We start from the raw sequence: 21,565 nt of genomic DNA, 5'->3' as shown, positions 1-21,565 counted from the left end.
AAGGAAACAGAAAAAAAGATAAAAAAGGAAAAGGCAAAGAGAAAAAGCAGTACATGTCTAAGTCTGTGTCTGATAGTAATATACTGGTTTTTTCTAGCTGCAAATTCACCCTGGGACAAGGGGCACACGTGTGAGGTAGCACCTCCCGTGCCTGGTTTTCCTCCTAGGCAATCGGGGCAGTTGTAGAGGGAAAAACACACCACGGTTACCAAATACCCTTCTCCACACAGGGTATCGGCACCCAGTTAGGGAGTAACCTTGGAAATTTACCACCCATGTTACTCACCGAACGCATGCACCCCTTGCTCTTCTTGTTTTGCCTTCCATCCCGGGGCTGGGGCTTTCCCAGAGGAGCGGTTTCGGGAAATGTCCTTGTCCCTCTATTTAGAAGAGGTAGGATTTCCCCCAGACACTCCCCGGTCAGCAATTTCTGTGCCTGTGGCTGAGTTCAGGTGATGATCGGCCTGGGTGGCATCTGACGGAGCAAGTTTGCTACAAGACAGTTTTGCTTGGGCTGCTGGCAGAGGTCAAGTGCTGCCATCGCTCTGCCCCAGTGAAAAAGAAAAAAAAGAAAGAAAGAAAGAAAAAAAAAAAAAGAGGTTTCCAGCTCTTTCATCTTAAAGGAAGCAACATGATGGCAAACGAGCTGCTCTCCAGAAAATGCAGTAAAACACATTTTAAAAGAGATCATAGAAATAAATACCTGCAGAAATGTTTTTCAACAAAATACTTTTAAAATTGAGAAGCTTATGCATCTTGCCCATACAATGTGTGGGCCTCTGCTTCATTACACTCAGCCTTATTTCACTCAGTTAATTTACCATCACTCTGATGAACTATTTTCAAAAACCAAAGGAAGTATTTCCCTGCTAATAGTTCCCAAGGCCGATTTTCCATAAGAAAAGCAGGTTTATAAGCGAACCTATGTGCCCACGTGGGGAACTGGACTCTGCAGGGAATTCCAAAAGATGGAGAAAATGGAGCCCTTACCCCACTTCAGTGGACAGAGGCCACCTCCCCTCCTCTTTGATGGATCCTTATTCTGGTTATGAGCCCGACACAACTCCATCTGCGAGCCTTTCCTCCACCGGCAGCACTCTCCTTTAACCATCTTGTTCCAGCCCAAACCCCAGCCCATACTCAGAATGGATCCTCTGTGGGTATTTCTTCTCCCATAAGCTGCAATGGAGTGTATCAAAGAAAGTCAATCTCAGCATCTCCCCAGTGACAGTAATTTCTGCTTGGCGGTGGTGGAGAGGAGACCCAGGGCTGGGACAAAACATATGCCAGAAGCAACATCTGGCAGGACCAGAGCCTCTTCCCTACACCCCTGTGCCCCCCCCCATGGGATTTTTTGCCCCCCCAAGTCTCTCCTGGCAGGGGCAGACGCTGCCCCTCTGCCCCAGACGCAGGGTACGATGATGGGCAAGAGGGCTGGTGGCCATCCCTGTGACTCCCCCAGAGGTTCCCAAGCCAGGGCTCACTTGGGAGGACCAACTCTGGAGGACCTGGGAGAGCTCACATCCAGCTGGACACGGGCAGGCTCATCCCACTCCCAGAGCAGTTCCCACCTTCTGCACATCCCAAGCAGAAGGAGGAAGAAAAGGTGGAACAAAAACCCTGTGGCAATGATGCTGCTGACCCATGCACCCGGCCAGGCTGTTTATTCTGGTGGGAGGAAACCCAGGCTGCAGGCAGCTTTGTTTCCCTCTGCAAACCACTGCAAAACTGATTTATATTAAAAATAAAGAGCACACAATACTGAAGTGGTTGGGGTTTGTCTATTAATCTCTCAGCAGTCAGCTGCAACCTAACAAATCCCCTGAAATAGCAGCGGGGAGCCATGTCCTAGCTTGTTCCTCCCTGCCCCCTTTTACAGCTAAAAATAATCAATAACAACTGTCCGAAACAGGAAGACCAAAGCAATTTTACAGGCTGCAGGATCATGACTCATATTTTTACTGGTGCAATGGCTGGGCACAAAAAAACCACAGAGCTGCGTTTCCCAGCAGCTGCAGTGGAAAAATCACCTCTGAACCACTGGGGATCTGGGCAGAGGGGCCACCCTTGTTAAGATGAGCTCCCGCATCCCCTCCTTTTGTTGTGATCCTGCAGTGACGCTTTGCTGGGAAGAAATAAAAATAAAAATTATGCAGCTGGGTTGAGAGCGGCATTTTCCCCCTCCCACTTTATGCAAGCGAGCGCTAATTGAACCGTTTGGGAGAAATAAGGCCCACGGAGGCAGCAGTGGTTGTTATTCTGCTGGTAGTTGCTGTTTTCAGCCACTGTAGGCAGCTAAAGGGACTTGTCCAGGGTTTACTGGGTTGGCAACAGTGCTGGAGGAGTTTTCTATCTGAATATCCATCCAGAAGTGGCTGCCCTCCTCCCTGGGCAGCTGCCCTGCTTGGGTGGGTCCAACCCTCTCCCGTGCACATCTGCATGCAGCTGTTTTGCCTTGAGAAGCTGCAGCAGCACCAAAGGAGATGCTGGCAACAACCAAACCAGGGCCTATTTCCTCTACGGCAATCACATTTCAAGAGCCAATAACATAAACTAGCATTTCCCAGCTGGCTTGCTGCCACACTGGCTCCCACCATCTCCAGGGATTTTGCCGGGGAGGGGAAGACAACCAATGCATTAGGTCTCACCACAAACTTTCAGGATAACTGTACTGAGGAACAGTGTGAGAACATCCACATGCTGAGAAACACGCTATTTCAGCAGCTGGATCCCCTCTCCCCCACCACGTTTCCTTCCTCACTGCTTTCTTGCAGCAACACACGTGGGGGTGAGGCAGCCATGACCCTTTGGCATTTCTCTCGGTTATACCTTTGTTATTGCAAAGCTGGGGCGAAAAAAAATTTCTAACCTCCCCATTTAAAAAAAAAAAAAAAAGAAAAGAAAAAGCTGAAACACCTGAAAAAAAAGAAAAGAAAAAAAAAGAAAAAAAATAGATGCCAGTAAGGCTGTGGACAAATTGATGCGATTTACTCCCTGCCTGCTTGGTGACAAGGGGCCACACAGGTCCCACCCTGACCCCGACACTGGCTCAGTGCAGCAAACAGGGGGGCTCTTTGCAGTGGGTTGTCCCTGTTTCAAGCCAGCATGGCCAAGGCAATGCACCGGTCTGCACAAACACTGACTCATTGCAGCTACGCAGGGCTGGCAAGCCTGCCTGGTGTCACAGCAAAACACCCCATGAGGACAAGATCCTAGAGGAGTTATTTTCCTAAAGCTCTGGATGGATCCACACAGCCCTGGTCAGACAAGTTCCCATATCTCCTGGCTTAATATGCACCCCATCATCTCTGCAAGGTCTGTTAGACACACGCTTACTTCTGATGCATGTGGCGCATAGGTATGGATGGGGGACACATTGCTGAAACCTTGAGCAGATGCGTGCACCAAGCTGGTGGTTGTGACCAAAGGCTGGTGGTGGGCTCTGCAGGGGATGCTCATTGTGCCACGCACAGACGTGTGAGACCAAAGGGCTTTGAAGGCAGAGGCAGCAACCTGATGCATGGTGCTTGCCTACACCAGATGCATTCAAATATGCTTTATCTGGGATGACAACGCCCTCTCTTCCCATGTCTTTTGGCCCCACCACAGTCAGCAGCTACTCCAGGAGTCTGGCGGCACCACACCTGGTGACTCTCCGCAAAGGGGAAGGTTGCATTTCCAATATGCTGCCGCTGCCACCAGCGTTGCTGGGCACATAGCGAAGCCAGGACTAGAAGGTGCTGGAGGAAGGCAGCAGGGATTGCTGGGGCGTGAAAAGCCCCCGCAACACTACCAAAGAAACCGGCACTTTGAGGATGATGTTGCAGTCAGGAAGCAGTTTAAGAAACAATGCAGAAGTTCAAATTGAGAACACATCACCACTTTTTCCTTTAATGTCTCTGTACTGCGCATGATTCTGGAGAACAATATTATTCCTGGTACAGAGCTACCACTTCCTGCTCCTGCTGAAGACTTTGACATGGAGGAGAAGTGAAGAGAAATATTGAAAATCCAACAAACAAAACATAAAAATGAGGACAAAGCCCAGCTCTGAAAGGCTGCAGGAAATGCTGCACCATACACCCATACAACAGAGCCACCAAGGGATTGCAGCAGCAAAGCCAATAAAAGAGATGGATCCTTCTTACTGCTCTGCACAGGGAACAAATGGCTCCCAAACATCATGTTTGGCAGCATCTCTTTGGAAACCATCCAGGTACAAGCCATCACACTTCCAGCTTCAGCCGAAAGTCAGCAATATTTTGATGGAAACCTCCTAGGGAATGGGCTGCTTAGAAGCCACCCAATTCTGTGTGCACGGAGGGTGCTCAACCAAGCCAGTGGCAAAACTCTACCTGATTTCAAGGCAAGACATAAGCTCACCCTGAAAGGTCTAAATCCCAGCTGCTTTGTGCGTGCTCACAGTGGTGACAACCGGGTCCACACTGGCAGCGGCCACCACCTTCAACATCAGTTCTTTGAGAGAAAATCAGAAGCGCATCAAATTCCTCCAGCAAGACATTCAAATAGCCATGCCAGTAATGTGAACGTCCTCAAACAACAGACTGGAAGAACTATCAAAGGGGAATTTCCCCTCCCTTCACCCTGAACTCTCTTTTAATTCTGCTAATGACTTCAAATGAAGAAATCCAGATGTTAAAAATGGCAGCCAGTGTGTGACACTTCCCCAGTCTCCTGGCCAGCTGGGCTGTGAAGGAGCCCAGGAACAAAAATCCAGCTGAGAAACAGCATGCTGAACAACTGCCAGCAGCCACAGCAATTCCCCAACTGAAAAAAAAAAAGTCCCACCTGGAGTAAACCAGGATGGTTTAAAAAAAAAAAAAAAAAGACCAAGCAAACATCCCAGCCCTTCATGGCTTTGAAAATTAAAATTAAATTTTAAAAGTCAATAAGAGATATGCTTGGAAAGGATATTTGTAAAATGGTAGCTTGACCTCCCAGTTCTCTAGGTCTCTGTGCAAAGCAATTGGGCTGTTGAGTGCCTGCACTGCAATGGAGGAGGCTGCTCCCATCAGCCATCCACACTGCGCTGGGAAAGACCTCGTGCAATAGAGAGCTCTGCAGGAGTTAGTTCATCTGATAATGGGTATATACTTATTTTTAACAAATAGGTATGTTTGCAGTGGAAAAGACCAGGCAGGACCATACATCTCCCTGGGTGATACTCACTAGTGTCTATCAGCCACCACTGATGAAAAATGCCCCCCAGTTGGGGCATTTGTGCTCAGCTCGATATTGTGGGGCTCGTACAACTTCAAGGCTTTCGAGGTCTCCAGCCCTGGTTTGATTGAAAATGGCTTGCTCACCACCACCCTCACACCAGCAGCATGCTCACCCTCAAGCAGAGGGGCTGTGAGAATCGACCGCATTCTTTAACATGGAAGTATTTTGACAGCCGGGATTATGGCAAGTGAGCCTAATGAAAAGCAGCTGCCTCATGTCTGTAAATAGGATTCCCTATGCAGCTTTTTGCCCTAATAGAGTAAAATCAGGAGATAGGAATTTTTATTTTTATATATATATATATATAAAAAGACTTGCAGTCTCAAATCTAAACTTTACTGACAGGCTGGAATCATTGGTTGCAGGGGGAGGATTTAGAGACAATCATTTAGTGAACTAATTCATTTAAATGTGCTCAGTAACAGTTGAAGTCCACCCGAGGCTTTGCTCTGCCCATACCTCCCCTGGCTTTAGGGGAGAGTTCGAGCATGCAGTGCCTGCTCCTGCCCCTCCCAGCACGCTTCATCACATCAGCATCTGGAGACAACATAGAATCATAGAATCATAGAATGGTTTGGGTTGGAAGGGACCTCAAAGATCATCTAGTTCCAACCCCCTGCCATGGGCAGGGACACCCTCCACTAGACCACATTGCCGAAAGCCTCATCCAACCTGGCCTTAAACACTTCCAGGAGTGGGGCATCCACAACCTCTCTGGGCAACCTGTTCCAGTACCTCACCACTCTAACACTAAAGAATTTCCTTCTAACATCTAATCTAAATCAACCCTCCTTCAGCTTGAACCCATTACCCCTTGTCCTGTCACTACACTCCCCGATAAACAGTCCCTCCCCATCTTTCCTGTAGGCCCCTTCAGGTACTGGCAAGCCGCAATTAGATCTCCCCGGAGCCGCCTTTTCTCCAGGCTGAACAATCCCAACTCTCTCAGTCTGTCCTCATAGGAGAGGTGCTCCAGCCCTCTGATCATCTTCGTGGCCCTCCTCTGGACTCTCTCCAACAGCTCAATGTCTCTCCTGTACTGGGGCCCCCAGAGCTGGATGCAGTACTCCAGGTGGGGTCTCACAAGAGCAGAGTAGAGGGGCAGGATCACCTCCCTCAACCTGCTGGTCACACCTCTTCTGATGCGTTCCAGGACACGGGTGGCTTTCTGGGCTGCAAGCGCACACTGCCAGCTCATGTTGAGTTTCTCATCCATCAATACCCCCAAGTCCTTCTCCTCGGGGCTGCTCTCAGTCCATTCTCCATCCAGCCTGTAGTTGTGCTTGGGATTGCGCCGACCCACATGCAGGACCTTGCACTTGGCCTTGTTGAACTTCATGCAGTTCGCACGGGCCCACCTCTCCAGCCTGTCAGGGTCCCTCTGGATGGCATCCCTTCCCTCCAGCGTGTCGACCACACCACACAGCTTGGTGTCGTCGGCAAACTTGCTGAGGGTGCACTCGATCCCACTGTCCATGTCACCAACAAAGATGTTAAACGGTGCCGGTCCCAGTACCGACCCCTGAGGAACACCACTCGTCACTGCTCTCCACTTGGACGTTGAGCTGTTGACCACAAGTCTTTGAGTGCGACCGTCCAGCCAATTCCTTATCCACCGCGTGGTCCATCCATCGAATCCATGTGTCTCCAATTTAGAGACAAGGATGTTGTGTGGGACAGTGTCAAATGCCTTGCACAAGTCCAGGTAGACGATGTCAGCTGCCCTTCCCTTATCCACGGATGCTGTAACCCCATCATAGAAGGCCACCAAGTTGGCTGTCATCAATCACCTCCTTATTTTCCATGTGCCTGAGCACAGTCTCCAGGAGGGTCTGCTCCATAATCTTGCCAGGCATGGAGGTGAGACTGACCAGCCTGTAGTTCCCTGGGTCTTCCTTTTTACCCTTCTTAAAAATGGGGATTATGTCCCCCCTCTTCCAGTCGGCGGAAACTTCGCTGGACTGCCAGGACTTCTCAAATATGATCGTGAGTGGCCTGGCCACTTCATCCGCCAGTTCCCTCAAGACCCGCGGATGCAACTCATCAGGTCCCATGGACTTGTGCACCTTCAGGTTCCTTAGATATTCTCGAACCTGATGGTCTCCTACCATTGGTGATTCTTCATTCTCCCAGGCCTTTGCCTTCTGTGACCTGGGCAGTGTGGCTCAAGGATTTGCAAGTGAAGACTGAGGCAAAGAAGTCATTGAGTACCTCAGCCTTCTCCATATCCTGGGTAACCAGGTCACCTGTTTCATTCCAGAGGGGACCCACATTTTCCCTCGTCCTCCTCTTATCACTGACATACCTATAGAAGCTTTTCTTGTTGTCCTTGACATCCCTGGCCAGACTAATTTCTATCAGGGCTTTGGCTTTCCTAACCTGCTCCCTGGCTGCTCAGACTGTTTCTCTGTATTCTTCCCAGGCTACCTGCCCTTGCTTCCACCCTCTGTAGGCTTCCTTTTTTTGTTTGACTTTGCCCAGGAGCTCCTTGTTCATCCACGGGGGCCTCTTGGTGTTTTTGCTTGACTTCCTCTTTGTTGGGATGCATCGTTCCTGAGCTTGGAGGAGGTGGCCCTTGAATATTAGCCAGCTGTCTTGAGCTCCTCTTCCTTCTAGGGCTTTGTCCCATGGTATTCTACCAAGCAGATTCCTGAAGAGGCCGAAGTCTGTTCTGCTGAAGTCCAGGGTAGTGAGCTTGCTGAGTGCTCTCCTTGCTACCCTGAGGATCCTGAATTCCACCATTTCGTGGTCACTGCAGCCAAGGCTGCCCTTGAGCTTTGCATCCTGTACCAGGCCCTCCTTATTGGTGAGAATAAGGTCCAGCATGGCACCTCTCCTCGTGGGCTCCTCTGTCACTTGGAGGAGAAAGTTATCGTCGACACATTCCAGGAACTTCCTGGATTGCTTGCGCTCAGCTGCATTGTCCCTCCAGCAGATGTCAGGGTGGTTGAAGTCCCCCATAAGGACCAGGGCTTGTGAGCGTGAGGCTGCTCCTATCTGCCTATAGAGGGCTTCATCTGCTCGGTCTCCCTGGTCAGGTGGCCTGTAGCAGACCCTCACTATGGTGTCCCCTGCCCCAGCCCTCCCTTTAATCCTGACCCATAGGCTCTCAGTGGGCTCCTCCTTCATCCCCAGGTGGAGCTCCATGCACTCCAGCTGGTCATTGACATAGAGGGCAATGCCCCTCCTCGCCTGCCCTGCCTGTCCTTCCGAAAGAGCCTGTACCCTTCCATCCCAACACTCCAGTCATAGGAGCTATCCCACCATGTCTCTGTAATGCCAATAATGTCATAGCCTTGCAGGCACACACACGTCTCCAGCTCCTCGTTTGTTCCCCGTGCTCCGTGCGTTCGCGTAGAGGCATTTCAGTTGTGCCCCCGATGAGGCTGACTTGTTGGCTGGGGTGGCTGGGATTCTTTTGATGTATCTTCCCAGTGTTACCCCATTGGTTCCTGTTGCATCCGGAGCCCCCGGCTCGTCTCCACTAGGCTTCGAGCGTGCTGTAGTGCATCTGGAACGTCTCTGAGCAGTAGGCCGAGGGCCCTTGCCAGCGCCCCATCCCTCCAACCTGGGCACATTGTCCCACAACATGTCGCTGGCAAGCCCGATGTTATCCCCCTCCCCCTTCGAGCCTAGTTTAAAGCTCTATCGATGAGCCCCGCTAGATCCTGGGCAAAGATCCTCTTCCCCCTTTGAGAGAGATGAGTCCCATCAGGGTTCATCAGGTCCGGTGCCGTGTAGGCTGCCCCATTGTCAAAGAACCCAAAGTTGTGGCGGTGACACCAGCCATGGAGCCATGCATTTATGGACTGCGTCTGCCTGTTCCACCCACCATTGCTGCCCTCAACTGGAAGGAGGGAGGAGAATATTACCTGCGCTCCCGAATCCTTCAGTGACTGCCCTAAGAGCCTGAAGTCCCTTTTGATTGCTTTTGTGGTGCGTGCCTCTGCTTCATCCCCACCCACATGGAGGAGCAGCAGTGGGTAATAGTCAGAAGGGCTGTACCAGGCTGGGGAGTTTCCTAGTGATGTCCTTGACACGGGCCCCGGGGAGGCAGCAGACTTCTCTGAAAGGAGGGTCTGCCCTGCATATCGGGCCCTCTGTACCCTTCAGATGGGAGTCCCCTATAACTCTCCTTTTCTTCTTTGTTGGGGTGGTCACGACCCGAGACATGGGCCTTTTGGGCCTAGGTGCTACCTCTGGAGTAGCCTGACTGTCATCCATATCCTCGATCGAGTGGCCTTCCACAGCCAGAGCCTCGTACCTATTGCACCGGGGTATGTGGAATGGCGAGGTGGGTGAGGAGAAGGTTTGCCACCTGCCGCGCCGCGCATGGACTTGTTTCCACTCGCTCCCCTCTTTGAGGCTGCGGCCTTCTGCCTGGCGAGGGGAGGATACAGGGTCCCCTTCACTTTGGCTTTGGTCCGTTGGCTGTCCCTGTTTCACTCCCAGCCCTCCCTCGCTCTCCTGGGCTCATTTCTCTGCCAGGTCCCTCCTCCTCATTGGCCTCCCTGAGCTCTGGCTGGTGGCTCAGCCCTGACTACTGCCTACCAGGCTTGTCTCCAGCTGGGTTTGCATTGTACGGCCATGGAGAAATCCAGCTTAACCCTCCTCACTGAGCAGGCACTTGTCCCCATGAAAATTTGTCCACAATGCAAAGCCCATCCTGTCCCGTCCCACACCTGCGGGCATCAGGGCAAAACACCTACCCATTTTCAAGTGGCCTTTCCTTCCCAGGCGGTTTCACAGCCAGCCAAAATGGTTGAGAAATGGCATTTACTCCTTTCTCTAAGGGGACAGTCTCCTGTGGAGGGAAGAAGCAAGAATCAAAGCAGAAACCTCAAGTATTAGGTTAATAGTAGACACATGAGTAATGAGCATGGCCACCACTAAGCGACACCAGCTTCCCCTCTTTCTTCACTTGCGGCTGCTTGCTCGAGAAGCTGGTGAGTTGTCCACAGAGCCAGAGTGACTCTTGCTTCAGAAGCCTGGGCTTTAGGACTGTCTTTTTGGGGAGTCTCTTCAAAATGAAGACAACAAAGAGTTAGTAAATGAGCACTGCCTACATGCAATGGCTTGTTGTGAAAATGAGGAAAATAATTATTCTCTGTGCAGTTATTACAGAGTTGGTGTTCCTGCATGTTGTACTGCTGGTAATTGCTAGGAATTTCATATAAGAACAAAACAAGGATTTTTGGGCCAGCTCCTGACAACACTAGTGGACATGAACATAGGATCTAGCGCAAGGTCAGGCCAATGGTCCATCTGGCCCACTGGCTTCGCCTCCAACAGTGATCACGAGCAAACAACCAGGGAAGAGTAAGAACAAGACAACCATGTAAGGTATTTGCCCCAGAGTGCTCTCCTGCCTTCAATTAGTTTCAGTGCAGAGGTCTTCCAAGCCAGATTTCTGCTCAGTGACACCTTCCACACAAACACACTGTGCTCCTGAAGCAAACTCCCTTTTTCAAGTACTTGCCCAGTTTCCTCTTGAGCCCGTGTAAATTTTGAACATCCAAAAATCCTCAGACAGGGAGCTCCACAGATCCACTGCCTGCTGTGTAAAAAATCCACAAGTTTTTGTTGTACTTCTGGCTTCGACTGGCTCCCTTTGAAGACCTTTGCTTCTTGCTTTTCCATGCCATTCATGATTTTGTAGACTTCTATCATGCTCCTCTTCAGTCATTTCTTTCCAAATTGTGAGTTGTACCTCACATAACTGTTCCTAAGACCAAAGCTGCTCAGTGTGGATCTTTGTTGTCTCCTGCACCTTTTGCAGTTCTCCTCTGTCCTTTTCAGATAAGAAAGCCCGAACCATGTGCACTAACAAATATACAGATAGACCATGGATTTAGAGTGTTATAAAGATGTACTCTACCACTTTCCTTGCCATGTTTGGTGTGTGATGGACTTTGCCCACTTCCCACCACTACCTACAGCAACCCAAGATCCTGCTCCAGAGTGGCACCAGGTTACACTACCTTCTCCACCCACTGTGTCAGCTTCCACCTATCTTCCTTCATGTCTACCTCCCAATTTACTTGGTCTCCTACAGCCCTTCTGAACTCCCCCCAGGCCACCAATGTCCTCATCAACACTATGCTCAAAAACTTCATCTCAGGAGCAAGCTGTCCCATCACACTGTTCACCTCCAGTCCAGCATGAATACATTGAAGATCATCTTGGTTCCTGTAAGAAACCGCTCTGTGTTCACCTCCCTAGGACTCAAGATGGTCCAAAAAACAGAGGTCTGATTTCTGTTACAGAGTGTTTGACTTTTCTCAAAAATATCTGTCTCAAATCTTTCCTGAGAGCCCAAGTGGTTAGGGACAAAAGCTGTTCACTGAATTTTAAAGATATATTTATACAGCACATCTCAGATGCTCTTTTCCTCCGCAGTAGCTCCATGAGTCAGTGTGGAAGCATCCTGGAGCTGAGTTTCAGAGGTTATCCTTTTTCCCTCACAAACACCAGCCCAGGATGTGATGCAGCTGGTAAGAGCACTGAGCTCTTCTAACTCTTTATCCCATTTCTTAAATGCCAGACTATCTCCTCCAAGGGTGTGTTTATAAAGATTTTCAAATCTTAACATGAACAAATATTCCACAGAGTAGAGGCTGGCATCACGCCATGCTATATATCATTATAAAAGACAAATTCCAGACACTGGGATATTCAGAGCAGACCAGAAATAAAAGGAAGAAACACAAGGGAAATTTAAAGAGAAATAGGCAGAAGGGATTTTTAATATAAAGCAGCACTCATGTATTTAAGCAAACGCTGAGCGACTAAATGAAATGCCAGTTGTCGCATTTTTCTTTTGCCCAATTTGGGCCCCTTCGTTGGACAGATCTCCCTTGTGGGGACAGAAACAATAACATCAGCCCCAAAGCACCATGTTTATCTGCTCACCATCACAGAACTACAGTCGCTTGGGTATTCTGGTAGTTGTTCAGCCCTTGGAGACATGCAAGGTGTAAACATACATTGTATCTAGAAATAAGCTATCCACAGTGTTTTTGAAACCACTCTGCTTCACTTGAAATCATGGAAGAGATACAGACCCAGGGAGAAAAAAAGCTGCACAGATATTTCTGTGCATCAGTTTTTCACCATGTTTTTCATCAGTTTTTTTCTGGGATGCAGGAGTGGTCCAAGGTTCCTGCCTGCAGCTCCCGGCTTGCCGTTGACCATGAAATCCTTCCAGCTCTGATGACCCTGGCTGCCCCTCAGCAAACCGCAGGCCCTCCATTTACAAAAACACTCCCACGCCAAGCTTTTTAATCTTTGTTTATACACTCTTCTTTCTCTCCCTCCTCTGCAGAGGAGTGCAGGAAGTCATTTCAGCAAGCCTCAGCTGGCAAGAGAATGTGGTGGGTGAAGTCCATCATTCACCGCTTCAGCTGATCTACATGAGACTGGGTACAGTTGTTCTTGCCCAGCTGGATTGCTGCTTCAAGTGCGCAACTACTTTATTACAGGCGTGATGTAGGTCTGAAATCATGCTGCCCTCTTCTCCTGGTGAAACCGGGAGAGGTGATGCCTCTATCATTTGGGCTTCTCCTACTTACTGCAATTTTAGGACACAACCCTGCACTCTCATAGTTAGGAAGGTAAAGGATAACTCTACCATATTATGTAAGAGCCTCCTCTGTAGACAGATGCTTTGTGGATGGATGTAAATAAGATGGTAAATAAAGATGTATCTTCTCTAGCACACTTCCCCTTAAATGAACATGGCTTAAGGATTTCCTGAACAGAAAGCTGCGCTGCGTGCAACAGCCACAGACAGAGCTGCAGTCTGTGAGTTTTGCTGTCCCTGTTTGACCTCCGCAATCTCCTACAAAGTCCTCCCCTGGTTTAGATGAGGTACAATACAGTGTCGCTGAATTCAACCACAGCTTTCTCTGTGGAGAGGTTAAGCTGCAGGAATGTCCCGTGCTTCTCCAGGCAGGAGGCACAGGGACTCAGTTACCCAACACAAAATAAACAGGGAATTCATTTCGTCAAGTGTCCTTATTCTTTGGAGGCATGAAAGGTAAAGGACTGAATCATAGAGGTGGGGAACAAAGAACTCTTCTAATTATTAAGTACCATTAAAAATTTCAGTGCAAAACTCATCCATGTAATTAGGTCAGTATTAATTACCCCGAGTCAATGATTCAGATCTCTCTGGCGTTAAACACCAGCTACATACAACAAACATTCCAAAACAGGGAAAATCCAAAACACACCACCTGAGAACAAGCAAAAATAAAACAAGGGAAAGGATATCACACTCTTAACCACCCAACTGAGAGCAGAACCAGGAGGTCCACGTTCTCTCCTGCCCTAAAACACACTCAGAATAGGGGAAAAGCACATGCATGTGTCACATGTGCCTTCCTAGTTGGAACCACCTGGAAAGTGGGATAAAGGACCATGCATCATCTGACAACTACTGCGCTGGGTCCACACCAACTCTTCCTCCCAAGACACAGGCATATATTTCACTTCTCCTTAAGCAGGGACAATTTTCTAGCAGGCAGCTCCAACTACAACACATAGTATGGCTCAGGCGACACACAAGAGAACTGGAAAATGTGGCAAATTTTGGCGTAGCAAGTACTAGGAAATCAGTTCCAAAGTTAGCTAAAACGGTTTATCTTACTTTCCTGTGAAGAAGAAAGGTCAGGAATTAAAAAGCAGGGAGTTAGAGCAGAATAAATAGATAATCAGCATCAAATAAGAGCTGACACATATCACATGAAGGTATACTTCATGGAGGAAAAAAAGCTGTTCAATGCATCATGACACTGATACCCAACTACCTACAAAGCTTTCAGTTTTTCCTGTTAAACTTCATTACTAAAAGATCACAAGGACATCCAGTTTAAGTTACATCACCAACACCCACTGGGGATGGTGGTATGGTCCATTCCAAAAAGACAGAGATAGATATAAAATAGAAGATACCCTTTGTGCTAAATCCATGTGCCATATGGATTCTCGGGGGCAACACCTCCCTGGATATAAGTTTTCCACCATGCTGAGTGTGCTTCAGCAGCACTGCAGGCTTTGACTGAGTAGACATAGAAGATGCAGGAAACCAGTGATAGTATACCATATGCACATGCTAGTTCTCACACTGTTGCTGCAGGTCTCGAACAACGTGGTATTTTGCTCAAAAGCAAGTTGCTACTGCGCAAGTCAACTCTTCAAGATTCAGGCATAGATTTCTGGCTTTGATAAAGAAGGGGGGTTAGTACTTGCATCCACTCCAAATTGCGAGGGAGGGAGGAGATGCTGACTAATTATCTCATTCTTGGAGTGCCAGATATCAAATTTTTGTACAGCACATAATTATGTTGCAGAGCCCTTTGCCACAGCATGCAGTGAAGTTTTAAAAAAACCAAAAAACCAGACAAACTCCTGGAAGATATTTGTGTTGCTTGTTACTAACCACCATGGTCTAGAAGCAACTTTTAATCATGATTAAAGGCTCTCCCAAACTATCAGAAGCATTTTGTGCTTCCTCTGAGAGGCCTGAAGGACCAGTCTAGACTTGGTTTGGCCCAATATAGCTCTTTCTTGAGTATAAGTTAGAACAATCCAGGTTATTTTTATACAGAAAATGGATGACCACTCTAACAACAAGAATAAATTCTCAGCCTAGTTCCAATGAGAAACACCTCCAAAATCTGAAGGGCACAAGCAAAGCTAGGTTGTGCAGCTCACCTCTCTTGAAGCTCATCCAATTTCTAGGAATTGTAAAGCATTGCTTACATTTCAAATTTGATCATGATATTCATCATTATCTTAATCCAAGCATCGTTAATATTTTTGCTGAGCACCTGGGATTGTATCAAAACCAAGTAGGATAAAGAAAAACAGAACAAATCACTGTTCTCTGTGACATTTATTTTTGCATAAGGAAAGTGATCAACAACTAACATGATGAAATTTTCTCTCTCGGGTCTCTTGAGTAGCTGCCAAACCTACATCTAAAGCAGAAGTCTGTTTCCTCATGTACCAGAAAGATTGAAGGGAAAGGAAAACAGACAAATTCCTTTGTTTTTACATCTTCAAAAAATATTCCCTCACACTGTGCATAACAAGGGATCCATCTTAGTGAGGGGTCATTTCTTCCCTCAGCTTAGTCTATTATTTCATACCCTGGCTGTTGCATACCTGAAAGTTTTTGCAATGTCTGTAGTGGTGACTTCCCCTCCCCTCTGCCTTTTTTTTTTTTTTTTTTAATCATTTGTATATGCTTCAATATGGGACAATAAAAATGCAAACTGTGACACAGATTTTGGAAAAGAAAAACACAAGAGGTCTCTAGGTACAAAAACGTGCTTCTATTTTCGATAACATTATTGAAGAATATTTCAAAATCTCACTAAAATGTTGGTCTAAAATTAGATATTTTTAATCTTGCCTCTACTCACAAGGTAAGCTTTCGGGTTTGATTTCTGTAGAGTTGACAGATGCTAGCCTCCCTGCTCAGCTGAGTAGTTACATAGACTGAACAACAATCCCACAGCCATTTCCAGCTCTATCACAACAGCTAACAATCTAACCTTACAGGATACCAGGAGCACGAAATGCAACGAAAACATTAAGAAACTGAGTAATCCTACAGGGAAGAAAACAGGAGAGAGGTGACTTGAAGGATGACATTGTTTTCTGAATGCACAACTCAAACTTACTGTACGAATGAAATGCTTGTCTTGTTAAAAGGAAATCACAGGTTTTACAGAGGGCTTTCAAATACCCATCACACATGCATTCTTGCTGGTCTGCCAGTGTAACATGTGTGTGGTGTCCCCAAAAAAGACAGAATTCAGACCGTCATGAGATAACTGACTTTTCCTTAGGAGGAGTATCAGTGGCAGTGGTAGGAGTAGCGGTGAAAAAACAGATGACATGTTTCAGCCACGCAAGGAAACACGAATGAATCATGTACAACTCCCTCACACAGCAGAAACAACAAAAAGCAGAATTTGGTCAAAAATTAGGCAGAGGGATGGAGGGAAAGGGGAAAAGGACACAAAAATACAGCCATAACAAATACTAAGCTGCAGCTTGTGGCTTTAAAAGCTAACAGAGGATATTTAGGGATTATTTCTAACCCTTGTAGAAACTCTCTCCAATCTGCCCAGTTTTGTTCAAAGAAATGACAATGGCAGTGACAGTAGAAAAGCTAACTTTGAAATCAGAAAGTTTACAGCTTGATTTGCAGCTCAGCACTCCCCCCCCCCCCGCAACTTAATCCACTGTTTGAAACAGTTTGAATCAGGCTCTGATAGAAGTCAATGATTTTTTTTTTTTTTTTTTTTTAAAGCTGAATTCCCAGGGAACACTGTCCAAACTCTCTCTTTCCTCCACTATCCAAGAGCCTGTCACTGAAGAGGAAGCCACAAAAATCAAGTACCTTAAGTCTATTCAGTGCGAGACAACCAAAATCCATCTGCTAGAAAGGGGAATATCCATCCATTCCAGTCAACCGAAGAGGTGTTTCTGTTTCTCAGTAAACCTCAACCTTGAGGTTTACTGGAGAGCGAAGCACTTCATCTCCACCAACACAGGATAGAGGGTACAAAGACATAACAACAAGGCAAGAAAGGCAGATGCATTTAGACAGGGAGCTCAGCAGCAAAGACTGGGAAGAGTGATACAGGTCACTGCTTGAAGCAGCAAAGTCAAGGAACCCAGAAATTAGAGGACTGATTGAGAATTTTCTCTCCATAAATTTTGAGATTGTGCAAATTTCTATGTCGATACATCTTTGACAGGAAATTCAGTATGTATTCATATGAATCCCTCCTCTCAGAAGAGAGCAGGGTAAGACAGAGAGAAGGGCCTGACCTACGATCAGTAACTTTACAGACCTCAGCCAACGGGAGAGATCCCAAAAGCAGAGATCCCATCTCTTCCTTGTCTTTTGAGGCTGAATGAATTCCCTTTGTGCCACCACAAAACTGACATCACAACACACCTAAGGTCAGAACTGACCAACACTTGTCAGGCCTCTGCAATTGTAACACACACCAGATATGCTACTGCTGACCTGAACAGAAAGTTTGGGCTATAAACTTACCACAGGCAAGTTTAGAGGCCTCCCTCTACAGTTCTTCAGAGAGCAAATATGCTGCATACTGCCAAGTGCCCCAGCCCCTGCAGCAGAGAAGGGTGTGTGTTATAAGCACATAACTCATAGTCTGAAGTCCTTAGGCTGGAGGGCAATTAAAAAAAGAAGATAACTGACAACTGCAACACACAGATATGGAAAACAGAGCAAAATATGAGATCATGCAGGTTTGTTCTGTACTTACATAAATGTTAACAGGCCCTGAAGTGAAGGCTGATGCACAAATATCAGCTTAGGTCCAATTCACCTTGTTCAGTCAGACATTAGACAGGGTACAAATGCTTTCATTGACAAATGAAAACAGACCATAAATCTCTTTAAAAGGCTGGCGTGCAAACTCCAAGAGGTGCTGTTCAGCCATCCCTCGCCAGTCTAGCCAGAGTTGTTCAAACACCACTTTGAGCAGGCTGGGCCAATACAAATATTATAAACTGTGATTGGCAACTAAAGTCCTGGTTTGAGCACAACAAAATAAAAGAAAAACTGACCTCCTCAGTATTTCATCACCCTTGACATTTAGAAAATTTGCTTAAATCATGCAGCATAAAGTTTGTAATATGATGTGGAGATACAGGAAAACAAGACATCAAAATGTTCTGGTGAGGTTAAGATCAAGACTGGCTCTTTCTGACCCTGTCCTTATTCAACTTTCCTTCTTGGGAAAACCACTAGTAGGTTACTTTCTTTGCATAACATGGGTCTTGTTGGCCATGACTTGGCTTCCAGAACTCTACTTGCTTTACTAAATTCTCACTCCCACTCCTGTTCTCATCTTCATCCAGCAAGGAACAGGGCAACAACTTTAAATTAAAGTTTGAGGAAGAGGCTGAAAAGAATTTGAAGTGTTGTTTTCTGCTCACACTGATTGACATTCCTCCTTCCAGACCATCTCCATGCATTATTGTCTGTAAAAGGGATCCATTAAGCAGGTCTCCCAGCCCTATTTATTTGCTAAGTTGGTTTCGTGATTATTATGTGAGGAGGAAATAGTTGAGTGTAGACATGAACTCGTTTGGATTGGTGCCCTCAGGCAGACACAACTACAGTGGAAATCTTATGCATATGAGGTGTAACAAACCAGAAGGGAAAGGAGGCTAGATTGCAGGGAGTAAACTGCTTACCGTAAGCTAGATCAGCACAACAGATAAGAGCTCAATTGCTCATTACCACATCACAAAACCTGAAATTAAGAATTACCTGCATGTGGATCCTTGTTGAATTACATACCTAACACAGAAGTTTTACTAAATTCTATTCTGCATCTTTCTTGTATTCTCCAGCCAAAACTCCTTCCAAGTTTGGCTTTCAGTGCTTCCAACACTGAAAAGCAGAAAGGGTTGTCAGGAATTCTGTTATCGCCAGTCCTGTCAAGTGCTACATTTCACTCAAGCCTACCTAACAAGATAAAACTGGGTAGGAGGAGAAGGGATCCAAGTGCATATAGTCCAAGTAACCAACTGGCAGGAAAATATTTTATTTAGAAAAAAGGGACTTCATCGTCTAGAAGATAAATATTATAATTTGGGCATTAATTATAGCTCATTTACTTTCCTTATCCAAAAGCCTGTATTTCCTCCTCCCAACTGGATTCAGAAGCAAAGGCCTGAGCCTTTATACAAACAAGCTAATGGATTCTAATGACTTAGCCTGATGCAATGTCACTTAATCACAGAAGCACTTCATTTTCCCTGCTGTATTCAAGGGAAGGAGAAAAAAAAAATAAAGACTACATCCATATTCAATCATCTCATCTAAACACCTCTTATTTCAGTTTTCAAATTCCATTACTTCCATTGTTGTCAAACCTTCTCATGCTTTCATCTTTGTAGACTCTTTCCTCTCCCTTAAAGAAAAAAACCCAACCATCTTTAGCTCCCTCTATTTCTCAGATCGCTTTTCATTAAGTAATTCCAAAAAAAAGTAATTCATTTATTTAGTAGTAGTTAACAGTTTTGCTCATTGTTCCCTTAACTCTAAATTTAATAGGTAATCAGTCCATATGTAAATAAATATTCCTGATTTAATTACGTTACTTTCACTTTTTATTTAAATTACCTAGTGCTCAAGCTACGCTCCAAAAACCAGTAACTGGCAACCAAAAAACAACCCCCAAAACACAACCAAACCAACCCAGATACAACCACCTAATACTGTATCTGCTTTTTAAAGACTTTTCATCTTCCATTCCCAGCTCCCCCTAAATCCTGTTCCCACCATACATTCTTTTGGTTGCATTCTGTTTCCTTATTCTGTTCTTATTTCACTTACTCTTTACTCCACACACTCCAAATTCTTTCTGCATGGGAGTGGACTGGAGACTCAGTCAGACAGTACAGTCACAGGCACTTCTCCACACCCAGAGTAAACAAGACTAGTCTGTCCAATTTCTTCTCCACTACCTTTTATCTAATTAGCCCACTGGGGCCACCTGCTCAGTCTTTTCCTCTCCCCTCTTTCTCTTGTCACTCCAGAAGGCAGGTAGATACTTTCTCATCTCAGCATTTACCCTTGGCAAGTACCACTCAATTTTTCCTTATTCTCAGTTGTGTCCTATACAAGAGGCCTGGTTTTAATCTCATGGTTACAGGAAGGGTATAAAGTAATTAATGCTGGCACTCCAATCCCACCCATTTCACTAACAGGTTAATATCACATGTGCACTCCACCCCATCTTACTCATAGGATTTAATTCTTGGGATCTTTTCCTGTCCCTCTGTTTCTGCTCTTTGTTGTGTTTGACCCTTCTCTGGAACTCATCACTAGGTTTAGTGCTCGGTGGCCTCTCCTCTGTCTCTCTCTCCCGTGTCTCTGCTCACTCACAGTGCCCTCCTTTTCCTCTCTCTCTAGTCCATGAAGACTCTTAACATCACAGCTCTACTTGCATTCCCCATCATCAGCATAGCTTCTTTTCTTTAACTTGGCCCAAACTCTTGACAAAAATCCCACTAATATTTAGAAATAAATAGGGTGTTTAACATGGCTAGGAAGAACAGAGTAGGAAGCAACACACGTACAGTAAAACCTGCAGCTCTTTCAGAAAGGTGTAATTTCTCATGGCGAATGACAAGGCACAGGGGCCAAACCTCATGGCACAATACCAGAGCACAGTCTGTCTTTAATCTACCTATCTATCCTGGGGGTTGACAGTTGTGTTGGGTTTGCATGGCAAGGTTTTGGTAGCGGGGGGGCTTCTGTGAGAAGCAGATGGCTTCTGTGAAAAGCTCCTAGAAGCTTCCCCTGTGTCTGATAAGGCCAATGCCAGCCGGCTCCAAGACAGACCCACTGCTGGTCAAGGCCAAGCCAATCAGCGCCTCTGTGGTAACATATTTAAGAAAGAGAAAAAACCAGTTCAGGAGAGCTTTTGCAGCCAGAGAGAGGAGTGAGGAGATATAAGAAACTGCAGACACCAAGGTCAGTGCAGAAGGAGGGGAGGTGTTCCAGGCACCAGAGCAGAGATCCCCCTGCAGCCCATGGTGAAGACCATGGTGAGGCAGGCTGTCCCCCTGCAGCTCATGGAGGAAGGATGAGGGGGTGTAGAGATTCCACCTGCAGCCTGTGCAGGACCCCACGCGGGAGCAGGTGGAGGCACCTGAAGGAGGCTGTGACCCCGTGGGAAGCCCACACTGGAGCAAGTTCCTGGCAGGACCTGTGGCCCCGTGGAGAGAGGAGCCCACGCCAGAGCAGGTTTGCTGACAGGACTTGTGACTGCATGGGGGATCCAAGCTGAAGCAGTCTGCTCCTGAAGGTCTGCAACCCGTGGGAGAAGTTCGTGAAGGACTGTGTCCTGTGAGAGGGACTCTGTGCTGGAGCAGGGGAATGATGAGAAGAGTCCTCCCCCTGAGGATGAAGAAGCAGCAGAAACAACATGCCATCAACTTACTGTAACCCCCATCCCCCATCCCTCGTCCCCCTGTGCTGCTGAGGGGGGGTGGAGATTGAAGCTGGGAGTGAAGTTGAGCTCAGAAAGATGGGAGGGGTGGGGGGAGGTGTTTTAAGATTTGACTTTATTTCTCATTCCTCTACTCTGTTTTGCTTATTACTAAGTTAGATTAATTTCCTCTCTCAGTTCAGTCTGTTTTGCTCGTGATGATAATTAGAGAATGATCTCTCCCTGTCCTTATCTCCACCCACAAGCTTTTCATTGTACTTTTTCTCCCCTGTCTAGTGAATGAGGGGAGTGATAGAGCG

At 46.7% G+C, this 21,565-nt stretch overlaps 1 protein-coding gene across 1 annotated transcript in view; it reads right to left on the bottom strand.

The window, feature by feature from the left end:
* EHBP1 (EH domain binding protein 1) overlaps window positions 1-21,565 on the bottom strand; it is a 382,104-nt gene that overhangs the window by 336,195 nt on the left and 24,344 nt on the right. The gene's annotated exons all lie outside the window — the stretch shown is intronic.

This window comes from Balearica regulorum, chromosome 3, assembly GCF_011004875.1.
Source record: "Balearica regulorum gibbericeps isolate bBalReg1 chromosome 3, bBalReg1.pri, whole genome shotgun sequence".
Lineage (NCBI taxonomy): Eukaryota > Metazoa > Chordata > Aves > Gruiformes > Gruidae > Balearica > Balearica regulorum.
This window is presented reverse-complemented; position numbering and strand designations above follow the sequence as displayed.